General features: G+C 42.9%; 1 protein-coding gene across 6 annotated transcripts in view; it reads left to right on the top strand.

Annotated features, from left to right (window-relative positions):
* Positions 1-17,183, top strand: part of Nxpe4 (neurexophilin and PC-esterase domain family member 4) — a 247,174-nt gene that overhangs the window by 61,467 nt on the left and 168,524 nt on the right. For 5 of the 6 annotated variants that reach the window (XR_013107551.1, XR_013107550.1, XR_013107552.1 and 2 more), the window contains exon 2: positions 8,290-8,366. The exons of the other annotated variant lie outside the window; for it this stretch is intronic. The gene's annotated coding sequence lies outside the window, so the exon portion shown is untranslated. The remainder of the gene's footprint in view (positions 1-8,289; positions 8,367-17,183) is intronic. 6 annotated transcript variants of the gene reach the window in all.

A 17,183-nucleotide genomic window follows, 5' to 3' on the forward strand; every position in this document is an offset into this window, starting at 1 on the left:
TAGTCAGGAACCAGAGACTGGGGAGTGTTGTGCTCTGTCACAAAAAGCTCACATAAAAGTGCTCAGGCAAAACCAAAAAAAAAAAAAAAGAAAGAAAGAAAGAAAGAAAGAAAGAAAGAAAGAAAGAAAGAAAGAAAGAAAGAAAGGAAGAAAAGAAAAGAAAAAAGAAAAAAACTACCTCCATTCCCTGAATGTTTCTACTTGATTTTGTGAGCAGCTCATTTGATGATATCATCCCGATTTATATGTTGCTATTTGTTCATTAATTTGGAAGCCTCACCCGATGGGACACTCTGCTCTGTTCAAGACTCATTGGAAACTCCAGTTGCCTTCCATGAGGCTTCCACAGTCAATTTCAGCCAGATGTTTTTAAGCTTTCCGCTTGACAAAATTTTCTATCTATCCATCCATTCATCCATTGCTTGCTATTTACTCTTTTATTTTGGCTTGCTATATACTTAATAAACTCACTCATTCAAAAGCTATGGCTATCATTGCTTATTCTCCAGATGGTACCAAACACCAGGATCAACACTGCAGTGCTCCTTTACTTTTATCCCAGAGATAGGGCCCTGCCACTGGTGTAGAGCCCTCCCAGCCCTGCCTTGCTACTTGGTAGTTCTATCCATACCAGATATCATGCATACCTGGAACTGTTTCTCATCACCTTTTGCCACAGCCTGGGTATAGCATTTGACATTTGCATACTTCCCTCCCCTCTTTTTCCAAACCTCTAGAGTCCTTTAAAGCAACCCAAGGTTGTGTGTGGTCCTGTGTGAGAGAGTTGTGAGAATCACAATGTGACATCACCTGTGTGGACTCAGACTTGAGAGACAACCACGGAGCCAGTTCTGGTTATGCTATACACTGCAGAGAAGAGGGAGGTAGAAGCAGATGATAAAAAGACAACATTTCTTGGGGGGTTCCTAACAGGATCCCACATTTTCAAATCCTTCCAGGATCCAGAGAGCTGATTCATTGTTTCTGTGGATGGGTAGAGTGAGGAGATTGTCCAGTTGTGTTTCTGCCCACCTGAGCCCTCATTTTGGTTTTCCTCTGCCATATACATACACATTTTCTCACAAGGACACACAGTATCACACTCTCTATACAGGACAGAAGAGTAACACAGAAACCCATTCTATGATTACTCTATTCATTTAATTCTGAATACGTTCCTACTCTTCATTGTGATTCTACTATATAGACAATTTCTAAGACAACTATTTTAAGGGTTACATTAAAAAGGGACAATGTAAACATTCTAACAACAACAACAGCAAAACAACAATAACCACTTTAAAAATGATCAAAATCTCCAAACCCAGCCACTGGAGGCATCACAGACATGACTGCATCGTGATGAACACCCCGCCAACAATAAGAAACAGCTTAGTGGTCCTACCGATGCTGCCTTCTTTGCCTTCTTGATGGACAAAGATTTGACCTTTGTTCATTGCAAGGTTCTGGGCTGTAAGATCTGTCTGCTGATGACACTATGGATTGTTGAGTGGAGGTTGTGGAAGAACAAACACTAGACTATGTGCAATCTAGAGTCTCAGAATCACAGATCGCAATGGTGGTGTTGCTGGAACAGCTTTGGGAATCAGTCCCTTTGAGACTGCCCTCTTGTGTTGCAGCTATAAATGCTCTGACTTGAATGTTTGTGTCCTCTCATAGATCATAGTTGAAGTCTAATGTTGAGTCCCAAATGCCATTTCTATAAGCAATTGGACTTTGGGGAGTAACTAAGCATGAAGAAGAGTCACCTGGATGGGGTTAGTGCCCTTACAACAGTGCTCTAAGTGAGCGTGTGTGTTTCTTGTGAAGTTTGAGCTACAAGGTATATGTGTTGAATGTGTCAATCTCAGCTCTAGATAAGAGCAAATTATTTATTTACCTTTAAAAGATATAAGGCTGCCACGCCGTGCTATGCTTGCAGGTATGGACAGACACATGCATTTATGATTAGAAAGTAGACCCAAACTGAAAGAATGAATAACTTAGTAACTACATCAGCAACCACTGATAGAAATAAAGTTCAATCTAGATTCCTCCATGGAACACATGACCAGCCTTGGCCAATCAACTTCTTTATACTGTTCTTCTAGCCTGAGATTGGTTCCATAGATTGTCCTAAGACCCAAGTTAGGAAAAATTAGGAGTCTTCCTTGAGACATTTGAAGCTCAAGTGGAAGGAACATTGGCTTTTCTCCTGCATTGTTTTAGCGGAATTCAGAGCTGCCTGTGGCTACATTTTCTTCAAACAGAAAAAAATTCTAAAATGGAGACCAAAGATAAGAATAGGTTGTCTTAAAAGATTGATGGGGAGAGAGTGAGGAAGAACGTGGAGTGTGGGAGAGAGACAGATATAGCCTTGCTGGCACTGCAGACCTCGAGTCCTGTTGTGCCTGAGGTCAGCCTCGTTCTTTCCCAAACTGGGTTGTTTATTGGCCTAATGAATTTTCTTTTATTAGATTGTCTTATTTTAATTGACTTCTAAATCTTAGCATCCTCAAAGTTCAGACTCAAACCATTTTCTTATCTTTATCCGTTCCCTGTCTTGGTGATCTCATCTTGTCCTACAGCTTTAAATACAATTTATTCTGTGTGGGTCATAAATTTAAAGCTCTAACCCTGGCTTCTACACTATATATCTGGCTGCCTGTTCAGCCGTGCCTCCTAGTTATCTAGTTGGCATTTTGATCAGACATGCGCAACACAATACCCACCCCTTATACTAGGTGTCTAGAGAGGACAAAACCAATAGAATGGATATACATGTATATCTGGGTTTATTAGATTGGGGCCTAGATAGATCAACAATGGCCATCTGCATGCTTGAGAGCCATAGAGCTACCCCATAGCTCATTCGTCCAAGAATAGTCCAGTAAAGTGGCTCCAACCTTACATTGAAGAGTGACTGATGTGTCTGCTGGAAGACTGAAGAAGCTGGAGTATGGTGTCCATGGATGAGGACCCGGATAAGGACAGGCATCAGTGACACATTTGCTCTGCTGTCCTTGAATAAGGACACAGATGAAGACATGGATGAGGATAAGCAGCAATGACACATTTGCTCAGGAAGAGTAGGTCATGCATGCACTGGCTTGATTCCCTTCTTTTTCTGCTTCTGTTCCACTAGAGTCCCAGTGTACTGGGCAGTGCTACCAAATTTAGGGATATCCTATCCCCATCAGTCACTGTCTTTCATTTTGATCATCTCTGGGTACACAGACATGTCCAGAAGTATCCTTTACTAATCCCTTATTTTACAGCCCCATCAAGCAAACAATTGAAATTAACCATCACACCTCTCTCTAACCTGGTTGACCTCCGCATCCATCTTGTCTGTTCCATCTTTGCATTAGCAAATTGGATTACTAAGTTCTTTTCTTTCTCTCTTTCTCTCTCTCTCTTTCTTTCTTTCTTTTTCTTTCTTTCTCTTCCTTTCATTTTTTAAGACAGGATCTCACTATGTAGCAGTGGTTGGCCTTGAACTTACAGAGATCAGCCGGATTTCTAGGAATAACAGCATGTGACACCATATATGGCATACTTACCAGAAACCAAAGACTTCTAGAACATCCAAATGTTACATCCCGGACATCCCTTTCATCCCTCAAATACTGCTGCTTCCATCCCTATGATAGGTCTCTTCTCTCCATCTTCATTTTCTCCATCTGGTCAACCACAACAGCCTCCTAACTACTTTCCTGCTAATATCTCTAACGTCCTGAAGTTATTCCCCATCTTTGCATGACACATTTTTAGAATCTGAGTGAAAGAGTGTCACTCTTGTGCTTAATTTCTCACAATTGCTTCCCCAATAATTAATCAAATCCAGACTTTCTCATCATGGTCCATAAGACTTCATGATCTGGCTCCTGTCCACCTTGCCAGCTCGTCTTCCTTAATTAAGTCTTCTTTCCTCAAACCTGTCAGGCTTGTTCTCTGCCTCAGGCCTCTCCATTTGCTCATCTGCCCAGAGAGCTTGCATGGCTGCTTTCCTTTCATCATCTGAAGGCCTCAGAACAGCCTGCTCTGTCCTACAGATCCAAGTTATCTCTGATGCCTTAGCAACATTCTGTACAGTGTGTTGTTTAATTTCTTATCACAATCTGGTATTTTCTTTTTATCATCCTTTATTTTTTGTCACTCTGTATAAGAATGTAGCACCCTAAACTAGGCACTAAGCCTTCTCAGTACCAGAACCTCAGTGCATACATGGACACACACACACACACACACACACACACACATCACAGATACACAGACATACACAGACATACACGCAGACACACATAAATACAGACATACACCACAGACACACATAGACATAGACACATACCACAGACATACATACAACCACAGATCCACACACACTGATACATACACATGCACATACACAGATACACACCAATACACACAGACACACACACTACAGACACACACACACAGATAAACACACACGTACACATGACATACACATGACACACATGCACGCCCACAGATATACACACATACACAGAGAGACAGACTGACACACAAGACATACATACCACATACATACACACAGACACACAGTGAGTGACACATTAACACTCAAACACACACACTGAGAGTTTCTGACAGAAATATTCAATATGTGTTTGCTAACTGAATAACAGCTCTTTACTTGGGTTCCTCTCACTTGCCAATAAACGAGATCCCAAGAGATTATTCCTCATAATTCTATGTAAAGATCAATGATAATTTTGATACTTGGCTAAGTGATTATGTTACAGAGCTCGCATCAAATGCCACAACAACATGACAGGAACAGCTGACACTGTGTTTCTTATAATGCGTTAAGTAGTTGCTGTAGCCCAAACAATGGAGTCTACGTTAGGCAAATAGAATCTTCGCTGAAATTCTGTGAGGTGCATGTGTTGGAAACTGAGGCCCTGAAAAATTGTATACCTCATCCAAGAGTGCACAGCAAGTAAAATCGGTGGCCATGGACTTGAACCTGAGAGTTCTGGTCTGTATGTCAGTAGCTACTCATAAGATCGTATTTCTTCTATACAAGATATATGATTTTTAAAAGTCCAAAAGGTAAAGATTTAACAAAGTCACCTTTATATTATGCATGAATTTTTTAAAAAGACATTTTAGTAGATAGAAACTTCACTACTATAAACAACATCATAAAATATGACAAAGAAAGCCCATCATGGGAAGACCTAAGGAAATCCTGTGAGCAAATGGCTTGACTAATGAGAGGCTGTCACGATTCTGAAGTTCATTATGGAGTCACATTGTAATATGGTGCAGCTTTACTGGAGTTCAAATATCGACCCGGTATTTTATTATGATATTGGAACTTTATGAAAGTTTTGAGTGAGAAAGATAGCATCCTGGGCTTATGAGGGTTATTTATTTTTAGGTTGCTTGATGTCTTGTTCCAAAGGACAACCATCAATCCATGCAAAGATACCATGATCTTTCTGGGTAAAGATCTTATTTTGCTATCTGTACTGCAAAGAGAGAACCATGGCCCCTCTATGTAGGACTAATCTACAAACACTGGGGAGTGCATGGGATCTAAGCATCCAGTAGGCATAGAGATGCACTCTGCTGCCTTTGTTTTATGAGAGAATGAGAAAGTGAGTCAGGGTGGGAGATGGAACAAAGCAAGGAAGGGAGAGAGATGGGTACTGTCAACTGTTTGCAATGAGATGCACCCTGGGCCAGTACCCAAGGTCCTCAGTCCTCTCAGCTGGTGTAGATGCTCCCTCCAGCCACGGATCCTGCGACTCTAGCTCTAGGACTCTGTGATCACCTCAAAGTCCCTTAATACTGTTTACTTGGACACAGCCTCAGCTACCTTGGGTCTGGAAGAATGGTTGGAAGCAGTCACAATTCACGTTGGCTAACTTCCTTCCCACCCAATGAGCACCATTATGGGACATGGCTTCATCAAGACTCCATATGTTTGTCTTCTCCTTGGCTCCACCATCCCTCAAAGTATCCATCCATTTATATTTGTCATGTGTCATCCTCACCTCATTCACTTATGAGCCCGTCTCCTCAAGACTGTGCTATCCGTTGATGTGTTTGATGAAACCCTTACTTTTTCTTTCTTTAACTCTTCTCCAAATTATAATTCAGCCAGTCCTTTTGCCAACTGTATCTTTTCCCAGCACTCTTTATTGATGCAGCCAGGTTTTTCCCCCCCTCCATGCCTTCTCTTCTTCTCCATCACTAGGACAGATGTTCCCTTCTTATTAATTATCACAGATAGCCAAATAAAACCTAAATACAGAACGACTTACTTTATCTTATCCATCAGTGGGAAGTAAAGCAGGTCTATCTTTTCCTTCCTGTTACTAAGAAAATCCTCAGAAAGAAAAATAGAAATAAAAAACACTGAAATTACCCATTTATTTAATTACAAGGTACTTGCTTTCATAAGCCACATTTTTACTGCTGAGAAGATTTCGATTTGGCAACAAAAGGCAAAAGCTATTTCTACTGAGAGCGGCAAGGAGTCTGCGTTAGCAACACACCAGTGTGGAGAAGCCATGCTGGGCATCTTTCATGGCTATCCACCTTGGAGGGAGGGGCAGCCAGGAGGTGGGAACACATATGGAAGGTACAGATACACAGAGATGAATAAAGGAAAGGCAGGAAGATCAAGGGATGGAACAAAATGTTACAAAGGGACAGAGTAACACAAAGAAACATGCAGAGGTAGAGACAGACTGGAGGGCCAAGTAAGAGATGTAGGGAGTAAACTACGGCAAGCCGAGAGGGACTGAAAAGGCAAGAGCTTCAAATCAACAGAAGAGGTGAAGGCTACATGACAAGATCGATAAAAGTTAGTTGGAGTTCCCCAGGACGGTGGTTGGCATTAGGCCATTGTCCCCTGAACAGTAATGGTCACTTTAGGGTTTTATAAGTAACCACCAGTCACTAAGGCTCTTAGAGGACAAAGTCTTGCTGCATAGATTTGTAATTAGATTGTATCATATTAAATAGGAATGTATATCAAATAGCATTCTCTCTTAGAGATAACAGCAAGAGGGATAGCACACGCAGGAACAAGATTTAAAGAGGAAAACCTGATTCCTGTCTGATGCCAATTATACTTCAGCTCTGATCATGCCTCATTTTAACCGTGGCTTCTGTGTCCATGGATGAAACATTGATTTTTCCAGTTACTTAAGAGTGTATCTAGCCAGGAAGTACTCGCTGTAAGTGACCTGTCCAGTTCTGACATGTCAGAACTTGCAATTGAGATCTGGTTGTTAGGCTTTGAAAGCTTTGAATCAGTTTTATCCATAATAAAGTTCAAGACACTAGCCAATCATATTTCTGGAAGGAAATCTCTTCTCCACCTCATGTTCACTTGGAAAGCCCATCGTGTGTGTCTGGCTTTTCCTGGCAAACAGGTCCCATCTCATACAGAATATGAGAGGAATCATAACAGATAGTGTCTCCCAGCACACTGCCTGCTTAGACAGGTGTGTCAAGAGGGAGTGCCAGCATAGAGAAAGTGGTACCCAGGCTGGTAAGCCCTGTACACCTTGAATACAGATGTACAGACGGGGGGTGATGAAACAATGCCTGCTGGGAGCTAACTGGGAACGTCAAGACTCAACAAGAGATACCTTATGAACTGTTCTCCCAGAATCTTCCTGAGAAGACGGAGACAGCTTTTCTTTCCTGAGGACCCAGAAGGAATAAGGGTTGAAGCATGCCACCAGCTGAAGGGGGCAGAGAGAGAGAGAGAGAGAGAGAGAGAGAGAGAGAGAGAGAGAGAGAGAGAGAGAGAGAGAGAGACTTTCCGGTTTCCACTAAACTCTTACTTCACCTTTCCAATTTCATGCCAGTTTATCCCATGAGCCATGGCAGAAGGTACAGAAGAAGGGACAATAAGTTTTGTTCATTTCCATTGACACTAATGTAGTGCCTACTATAAGCCAGGCACTTGGGGATCCAGTGATTAATAGGACATTCTCCAGCTCTCTTGGAGCTCCCAGCCTAGTGAGTGGGCAGGGAGATCAGTCAAATCAAGAGTTATGCTAATACACTGTGAGTCATACGGTAGTGAATGCCAGTCTCCTACATAAAACCTTTCTGTGACCTGCTGCTTCCTGCCTAAAGGTCTTCATGTGACACGGGGCCTGTTAACATATTCTATTCACCTCCCCAACTTCCATCACACCCTCTGCTTAGTCTGCACCAGTTCATTCTCAGTTTCTCAAATTAATTATATTCCCATCCCTTCCATGTTCTCTCTAGACCATTCAGTTGGCTTGGACTGCTCTGCATCTTTCCCCACCTCTTACCTGGCTGATGCTTAAGAGAGCCTTCCCCTGGTAAGTAAGTCTTATCTAACCTGGTTTGTCTATATTAAGCAGTCTCTAATAAGTCCTGTACCACATGACCGTTTGCTCACCTAAGCACTTGGGCTACCATGTCAGAATGGATATATCACCTGTATGTTTCACATGATGGATTGCTGCTCCCAGAGGACAGAAATATGGGTTCAGCACATCATAAGTGAGCAGAAGAAAGCCTGGCACAAATCAGGGCTCTTGTAGATTACCTGCTGTACAAATAAACCAACAGAAGTGATATACAAATGAGTAGTTCACTATGGCCTTGGTTTACTCTTGCTCTGTAAATAAGCCAACAGAAGTTATCTCTAAGTGGGTTTTTGGTTTAACGTTGTCAGATATCAGACATAGAAAGAAATCATAAGAGATGTTTGCTTTACTCTCAGAGGAAAAGGTTAACCACTTCTTCATGGCAGTAGCTTCTGAATTTCCCCAAGACTATCACTTTAGATCTTTCTCCAATACTTGTTTTCTGATTCTAAGCTGCAAGGTGTTAGCTTATATGCATAAAGTCTTACCCCTCCTTTGAGAATTTAAAATTAATACTTGGGTCTGGAAGGTAAAAAAGTCTCCCAGGACTGAATTAATGAAGACCAACAAAAATGAGCATGTGAACGTAGCTTTGGGGTTTTCAAAAAGCCTTTCATGTTATTTTTAATTGACAATATCTGTACTTATTCATGGGTCACGGTATTATAATTCAACACGTATACAGAAGATGTAATGATCAGATCGAGGTAATCAGCATTTCCATATCTTCAAATATTATCATTTGTATTTGTTAGGAACCTTCAGACTTGCCTATTTGTAATGTGTAATTAACTGCTGTAGACTATGGCTACTCTTATGACTACAGAACATTACAACTACTTCCCCCTATTGTTTTCTACAAGAAATCAAGGCCCAGAAAGCCTGCTGATCTGCCCAAGGTCACAAAAACAAAATAGGAGGAGCCAAGGATCAAAGACCTGAATCTTTTGAATCCAAATCCTATGTTCTATGTTTTACATCACCATCATTCCCCGTGACTGGTGGATGCCAGGCATAACACAAAGCTATAAGAAAACCATTTGAAAACTGGAACCTTCCAAATCATTCCATGGAAGCAACTTTCTCTTCTGCTTGCCAGGAAGCTGTGACAGGCAGAAGATATGGCAATAAGACCTCTTGAAAAGCCATTGGTGAGGATCAGCCTGGGCTTGGTACTCGGCTCCTTGAGTGGATTCTGAAATTCTTACTCACTGTCGTATCCAAAGTGAGGTCAAAGACATGTAAAGGTACATCATAGCAAGAGCTAAAACATCTAACTCAAAAACACTGGTTTGGATAAGGACTACATTGACTGCCAACTGTCAGGATGGCAGTTGACCATCCTGACCCTAAAGGGTTTTATAAGGCACCATGGGCCTGCAAACGCTGAGACAGACAGACAAACAGACAGAGCTGCAGAGGTGGGAAGACAAGGATGTAAAGAATTAACCTAATGTAGGAAGCCAGCTGTCTTCTGAAACTAGGAGACATTCTGAGTCCAGAGACAGTAAGTTAGGAGGTGCTAACAATTATATACAAAAAGCAAATGAAGTTATATGGAAATGATTACTCCTGGGCCTGGATACTTTGAGAAAACATAAATTCCATAACCCTGAAAAGGATCCTCTTTGAGCAGAGCTTTAGACAGATGGTTAGGAAACCAGCTGAAGACTTGGGAAGATGAATCCAGTGGGAGAGTAGCTGTCTCCATTGACAACCAAAACCCACCTTTAAAGTTTCTAGAACCTCTTCCCTATATTCACTGCAAAGCCTTGACTCAACTGCCTTTTCCTCCGCCTCTTCCTCCTCTTCCTCCTCCTCCTCCTCTTCCTCCTCCTCTTCTTCCTCCTCCTCCTCCTCCTTCCCCTCCTTCCCCTCCTTCCCCTCCTTCCCCTCCTTCCCCTCCTTCCCCTCCTTCCCCTCCTTCCCCTCCTTCCCCTCCTTCCCCTCCTTCCCATTTGCAAGCCTGTAAGGCTTTCTGTTCACTCTTCCAACTACTAGGATGGGTAACACGCTGGAGCTCACTATTTTTATCTGTCACTCAGCCTTCCGTTACCTCCAGGCAAAAATTGCCATTGATTACAGACTTACCAAATTAAAGCTTCAGGGCACTTAAATGAGCAATTATTATCAGCTACCGAATTCTGGAAATTGTTGTGAGGTACTATCTTGCTATGTGTGCCGCCAGCTCCCCACTGTACTTTCCCTCCCTCGATTCTCTGAGTCAGGAGGAGGGTTGGTTCTTGCATGCTCATATTCACTCCTGGATTGTCAGGGTTCTTGGCTGAAGAGTTACTCTTCAGAACTCTTAATGGTCAATCTGTACATCCCCCTGCCTTGAGGAAAACATTAATCATATCGATTAAGAAGTCAGAGGACTTGGTGAAAAACAAATGGTAGAGATTCCCTAATTGAAAACTTCTCTATAAGTGGGAATTCTGTGTAGAGTAGTGGGGACATTTGGAGGCCAGCCCCATCCCTGCAGTGGGGAGATACAGAGGGAGCCATCTTCATCTGTTACCCAGTCCCATTTTTGTAGTTCCTGAAGCCAGACACCTGTGTTTCATTTAGCTTCTACTTTCAAGCCTTCATCTTCAGCTTCGACTCTAGATTCCTTGATAGTTTTCCAATAAGGATATGATCCACTCTGTGGGTTTCTTTTGCTTTTTTTGACCAGTGTGGTAGGTGCCTATCTATACAGGCTGTGTATGGGATGCTTGTGAAATGGCCCAAGATTGTCTAAAAGGAAATCACTTAATTCAGCTTGGGTAGACCAAGAAAGTGTCCCCAGAGACCCCATCAAGCTTTATCTTGAAGGATATTCTTACTAGGAGAAGTCCTGGGAACTGGGGAGTCCACATAGAAGAAGCACTAAATGCAAGGGGCGTGAACCTACAATGTAACAGATTGGCTTCACGTTTGTAGGGGGAATGCCTAGAAAACGACTACGGCATGGGGATTCTCCTCTGCAGACAGTGTGAGCAAATGGGAGGGAGACTGAACAGGAGCTCGCTTATTTGTGCGGCTGTGTCTGGCAGGTGTGTCTAAGGAGCACGGGAAGCAGCTGAGACAGGAGGCAGGCAGGTGTCTGAGCGTGATCCAGGCAGGGAAGGAAGACGCTCACTGTAGCATCTCAGCGTTCGCTGGGTAAAATGAGATTTGGGCAAAATAAAGAAAGGGGCTAGGATTGAGATCAACAGAAACAGAAAAGCTAGCTGGGAGGAAATTGGAATGGTGGTAGAAATTAGCATAGGTGCCCTGCAGAGAAACACTGGGCCTGCAAATGGGAGATATAGGAAAGGCTGGACTGGAGGAAATGCCCTTAAAATAAACTCCGTCTCTCTCACTGATTCCAGGATCACATGCATGAATCCTTCATCTCAATATTCAAGATTTTCCTGCTTCCACCCTCATCCCTGTCTTTCACTTCCCCCTCCTCATGGAACAGGTTGTTGTACAGAGCCAATCTGCTCTTTGCTTTCTGCACACACCTGTGATTTATCCCTGCAGTTTGCCATCCAGATCCCTCTGTTCTGCAGTTCCCAGGCCTTCCCAACTGACAAAGCCCAGGTTAAGCTATGAGCCTTCCCAAAGCCTTCCCTGATGGCTGCTGACAACTTCACTCCTTTTAACTGGATTTTCTATCATATCTACAGTCAGTTCCATACAACAAACAGTGCACTGAATGTATTGCCTTGCAGGTTGTCATATGAGAAAGATGAATAATTTTCCCTGTGGGCAAGGACCTTGTCTTGTAAGTCGTTTGATTAGCTAATGAAGTTTATCAGGAAAACAAAACTATAGGAACTCATCATTTACAATGTAATCTGAACTTAACAATTTTGAGGCCGTGGCAAGGGGATTATAACGGAAGGCGCACTGTCGTAATCAGGGATTGTCAAAAGCAGCCAAATGAGGCAAAGTTGAGGTTGGAGATGTTTTGCAAATTTCAAGAAAAAGTTTGGAAAATGAATTAAAGCTTGTATTGGTTACTAAAGTGGAAACCAGCACAATGGGGAAAAAATTGGGAGAGGGCTCCCAGTTCAGCCTCTTGCGCCTCTTTCTAAAAGCCAGGACTCCAAAAGTCAGCCGGATGTCCCACAGTTCATGATTTCCTAGTTACGGCTGACATCCACTCGGAAGTTTGAAGGTCCATATAAAGAGTCTGTATGTGGAGTCTGGGTGAAACAGTGGTCTTTGTTTCCTAAACTATAAAGTGAAGGCAATAGTGTGTACCTCGCAGAACTGGGCATCAGGAGCTATTGGGATGACACGTGTGAGATGCTGAGTAGGATAAATTGATGGTAAGTGTCTTATTTTGCAATCATTGATATAACTGGATTTGCATACTGAGTGGGAGAGGCATCAAATTCAGTAATCTTGACAGCTCTCTCAAACCCAAGCGTCTATGAAAATGAGATAAGTACTTCCTGGTGAACTGGGATTTATAGAGATGGATGACCATTCGGAGAAGGCTGATGCTTCTCCTGTGAAGGGCACTGATTCGCTTAGAGCCATTGTGGGAGTAAGAAAAGGATAACTGGGATGCCTCTGAACCAACAAGTGCTAGTTTGTTGCCTAAAAATTATTAAAAGATTTATACAGGGAATAAATCAGAAATTATGGATACCAAGTCAAAACCACAAAGGCAGGAGTAGATAAGGGACAGAATCTAAGCCTCTTAGAAGTGTGAATTTTCAGCAAGTCAAATGTTAGGACCAAGCAGACAAATCCAACCGTGTCCACAGTGACCATTAGGGCAAAAATTTCAATGCCAGGTCAAGCTTGCTTCTGAAGAGCTCAGAGACATTCCCTGGTGAAATAAGGTTCTTATGCCTTTCTTTAAATACATGGGGGACTCTCTCGAAAGACCGTTGCAATCCAGTGCTCTTCCTGTAGGTGAAGCTGCTGAGCAGAGAGCACACGTTAGTCCCTTCCAAGTTCACATGGAGCATGGATTTCTCCACCACCAGCGTCCCTCCCCTCTTCCTGCTCTTCACACTGAGCTTAAGTCAGATCCCATACAACCTTATGCATTCTCATTCATACAAGCTTTGATTAATGGGATGACGGCTCCTCAAGATCTGACCTTGAACCTGTCCGTCCCGTTTCAGTATCTTGAAGGGACACTGCCTGCCACTCTGTCTGAATAGCTAACTACCAGGCAGAGTGTGATGGGATGCAGGAAGCTGGAGAGGTATAGTGCCCATCCAGAAGGTAGAAGTGAGCTGGAGAGGAGGGCACCACACCTTATCTCTGAGTTTTACTGCCATTCCATAGTTCTTGGGTGGCTCCAAGTGGCTCAAGGCAGCATCCCCTGAGGAGTCTCTTTTCAGCTGGAAAAGTAGGTTGGGCATTCATAATCGCTGACCCTGGACCTTTCTCTCACCACAGCTTCAAATAGCAAAATATTTGGAAGACTACATAAGCATCCATGGCAACGTGTCTTCACTCGGTGAAATGGGAACCCTGTTAATAGCCCAAGGTTTAATTCATGGCTTCTTTCACCCTTCTTAAAATTGAAATCATTCTGTTGTCAGTGCCGAGGAGCGTTAGCTGTGTTTGACTGAAGCAGTAATTTGACAAGATGTGTCTTCACCGTCAGTCAAAGTGTAGAAGAGCGCTCTTAGCATATTCAAGGTTTGTTCTCTCTGCCACCTCCATCTCCTCCTTGTGAAACTCTGCCTTCCCTTTGGAGATACGCCTCCTTAAAGATCAGAGAGAGAAAAAAAACATTCAGTGCTAGGGGTCAGGAGGGCATGCTCTAAAGTCTACAGTGAGTTGGTTCTCTAGATTCAGTGGGCACTCTTCCAGGACAGGAAGGGGACAAACACCAAGATTTAGGGCTCTTTTGCTAAGAGGGTCCTGGTTATCCTCATAAGTCAACCTCAATCAGTTAATTCCCCCTAGAAGACAATGAATGAAAAAGGCTCTGAGAACTGCCTGGCATGGCGTTTGATGGGTCAGGGGCCAGTATGCTCATATTTGACCCAGTGGTTTCAGGGCAGGATATCAATGGAGAAGACTCCCATGTGCACTCTGGTTCTTGCTGCATGGCGGCCATCAGAGACTCTAGATTCACTTCCGCATACTCCAGGAAACTAAAGCCACCATCTGGGATTTATATTGCTAATTGTGGTGCCTTGAATATGCTTGGCCCATGGCAAGTGGCACTGTTAGGAGGTGTGGCTTAGTTGGAGTAGGTGTGGCCTTGTTAGAGGAAATGTGTCACTGAGGGAGTAGGCTTTAAGGTCCTATGCTTAAGCTCCGCCCAGGCCAGAAGAGCAAGCCCCTTCCTGGTGTCTTTGGATCAAGATATAGAACTCTCCTCCAGCACCCTGTCTGCCCTACATGCTTCCATGCCTCCCGCCATGGTGAGAATAGACTGAACCTCTGAAATTGCAAGCCAGCCTCAATTAAATGTTGTTCTTTAAAAGAGTTGCCTTGGTCATGGTGTCTCTTCACAGCAGTGAAACCCTAAGTAAGACTTTAATGTTCAGTAATTAAGAGGATTGGTGTTAGGGCTGCAGAAATGGTTCCATGGTTAAGACTGTGTACTTGTCTTGTAGAGGACCTGGGTTCAGTTCCCAGCACTCACACAGTGGCTCACAACCATCTGTACCTGGCCTCACATATGCATAACCCACATAGACACACATACACACAAGAGCAAATAAATCATTTAGGGACTAGAGAGACAGCTCGGTGGTTAAGAGCACAGGCTGCACTTCCAGAAGTCCTGAGTTCAATTCCCAGCAACCACGTACCAACTACATCTGTACCAACTACAGATGGTAGCTCACAACCATCTGTAATGAGATCCAGTGCCCTCTTCTGGTGTGTCTGAAGAGTGCTACAATGTACTCATACACATAAAGTAAATAAATAAATCTTTAAAGAGAACGGGATGAATTTTAGAATAAGAGACACAGAGAATTTCAGCTTCTCAACTTGGATAAAGGGTATGTAAAAGGGGTGTTGCTACCCATCTACTCAGCAAATGGTAGCTGTTAATGAGTATACCGTGCATCTTCCTGTGGAGAGGGGGACAACTGTGTGACATAGAATGACATCAGAGCATGCAGACCAAAAGAAAAACAGGAAATGGAAAAGAGATTGACCAGGACTTGGCTATTGTAATCCCTCTTCCTCTTTGGCCCAGCCCTTTCAGGTCCTCTCATGCTGAGATCTTAAATCCCATAATGAGGGCTATGAGCCTCTACCTAGCAGAATGTGAGGCATCTTTGAGTTGCTGCTGGAATTCTTCGCATAGCTATCTCTGAGTGTTTTCCTCAGCAAACATTTGAGCACAACCTTTGCACCAGGTGTCAGTCTGCAGAGATGGATACTATGAGAAGACATTCATTAATAGAAACTTGAAAAACTTAGGATGGTGAATGGGAATAAGTCAGTAACAAGGTTGCAGCCTGAAGAGGTACAATGGGAAAAGCATGGAAAAAGGAGGGGGACACCTGACCCCAAGAATCCCTCATCCCCAATACCCTTCTTTCATTCTAACACCACACTAATACTCCATGCCACCACACCATGACACCACAACACTGCACCACCACACTACAATACCACCCATCTTAATATTTTGTTTTGTTTCTCTCAACTTTATTCTGCTCTTCTGGATCACAAGTAAATGGAGATTAAACTGACGGAGACACTGCTTGTAAGCTCCCAGGACACAGTAGACGCTCAGTGGTGCTGCCTTCTTCTTCCCCCTTTCCTCTTGAGGGTAATATCTATGTCACAAATTGAGCTGAACCATATGGAAGGACCATTTTGTAGAACCGTACAAAATTGCCATTTTTGTAACTCTAAAGCAGTCAATTACCAATGATTTCTTATGGTTTATGCCAATATTACATACACATGTGCTCTATATTTTAGTTGATAAAACTATATCTTTTGGAATATAGCATGTTGTGTTGATGTATGGTTAGATTTTGTGGGATGGCTAACTCAAGCTAATTAACATATGTTTGTATTATGCCACTTACTTTTTAAGAAAATAAAAGGCCTAAAGAATTAGCAATCTTTAAGTTCATGACTTATTGTTCTGAGCTGAAGTCACAAAGATGTACAAGATTGTTTGAATTATCCCCCCTGTTGAGTTAATATTTTGTTCATTGACCCAACATCAATTCACAGATTCATTGATTTAGCTTAGAAGCTTCCATTGTTCACTGGAACTGACTGAGGGGAGGTATGAGGCTTTGCTCTGCATATCCAGTGTGTTTAGAACATCAGTGGCTTGCTAAGTACAAACCACAGAACAGGCTGAGCTGGGGAGAGATCTGAGCTAGGAGTCAGGCCACTTTGTCAGAACAGAAGGCTACTATTGTCAGGAGTTGACAAACCAAGGAGGAGGTAGACAAGAGAATTTCTGATTCGTTGTCATAAATAGTGGAGCAAGTGACCACATACTATGCAATGATACACCAGGAAGGAGCAGTGAGTAGGATCCAAAGAAAGCAAGGCCATGTTTAACACAGGCGTGGCCTTGGGAACAAGCCAGAAGGAGGCAGAGACACTGTTCACAAAGCCAAGCCTCCTAGACAAAAAGAACAACAGTCAGAAAGCTGTATGAGCAGCAGAGAGTGACTTTCAGGAGCTTTGAGCTACGTCTTCATAACACATGGGAACTTGTGGGTCAAGCACAGTGGTAATGTCACCTATCTCTGGGGATGTGTTCTGAGAATTGCACCATTGGGGGTTTCTTCATTGTGAGAAGAGTATAGAGTGTGCTTCCTCAAA

This window comes from Arvicanthis niloticus, chromosome 26, assembly GCF_011762505.2.
Source record: "Arvicanthis niloticus isolate mArvNil1 chromosome 26, mArvNil1.pat.X, whole genome shotgun sequence".
NCBI classification, from domain to species: domain Eukaryota; kingdom Metazoa; phylum Chordata; class Mammalia; order Rodentia; family Muridae; genus Arvicanthis; species Arvicanthis niloticus.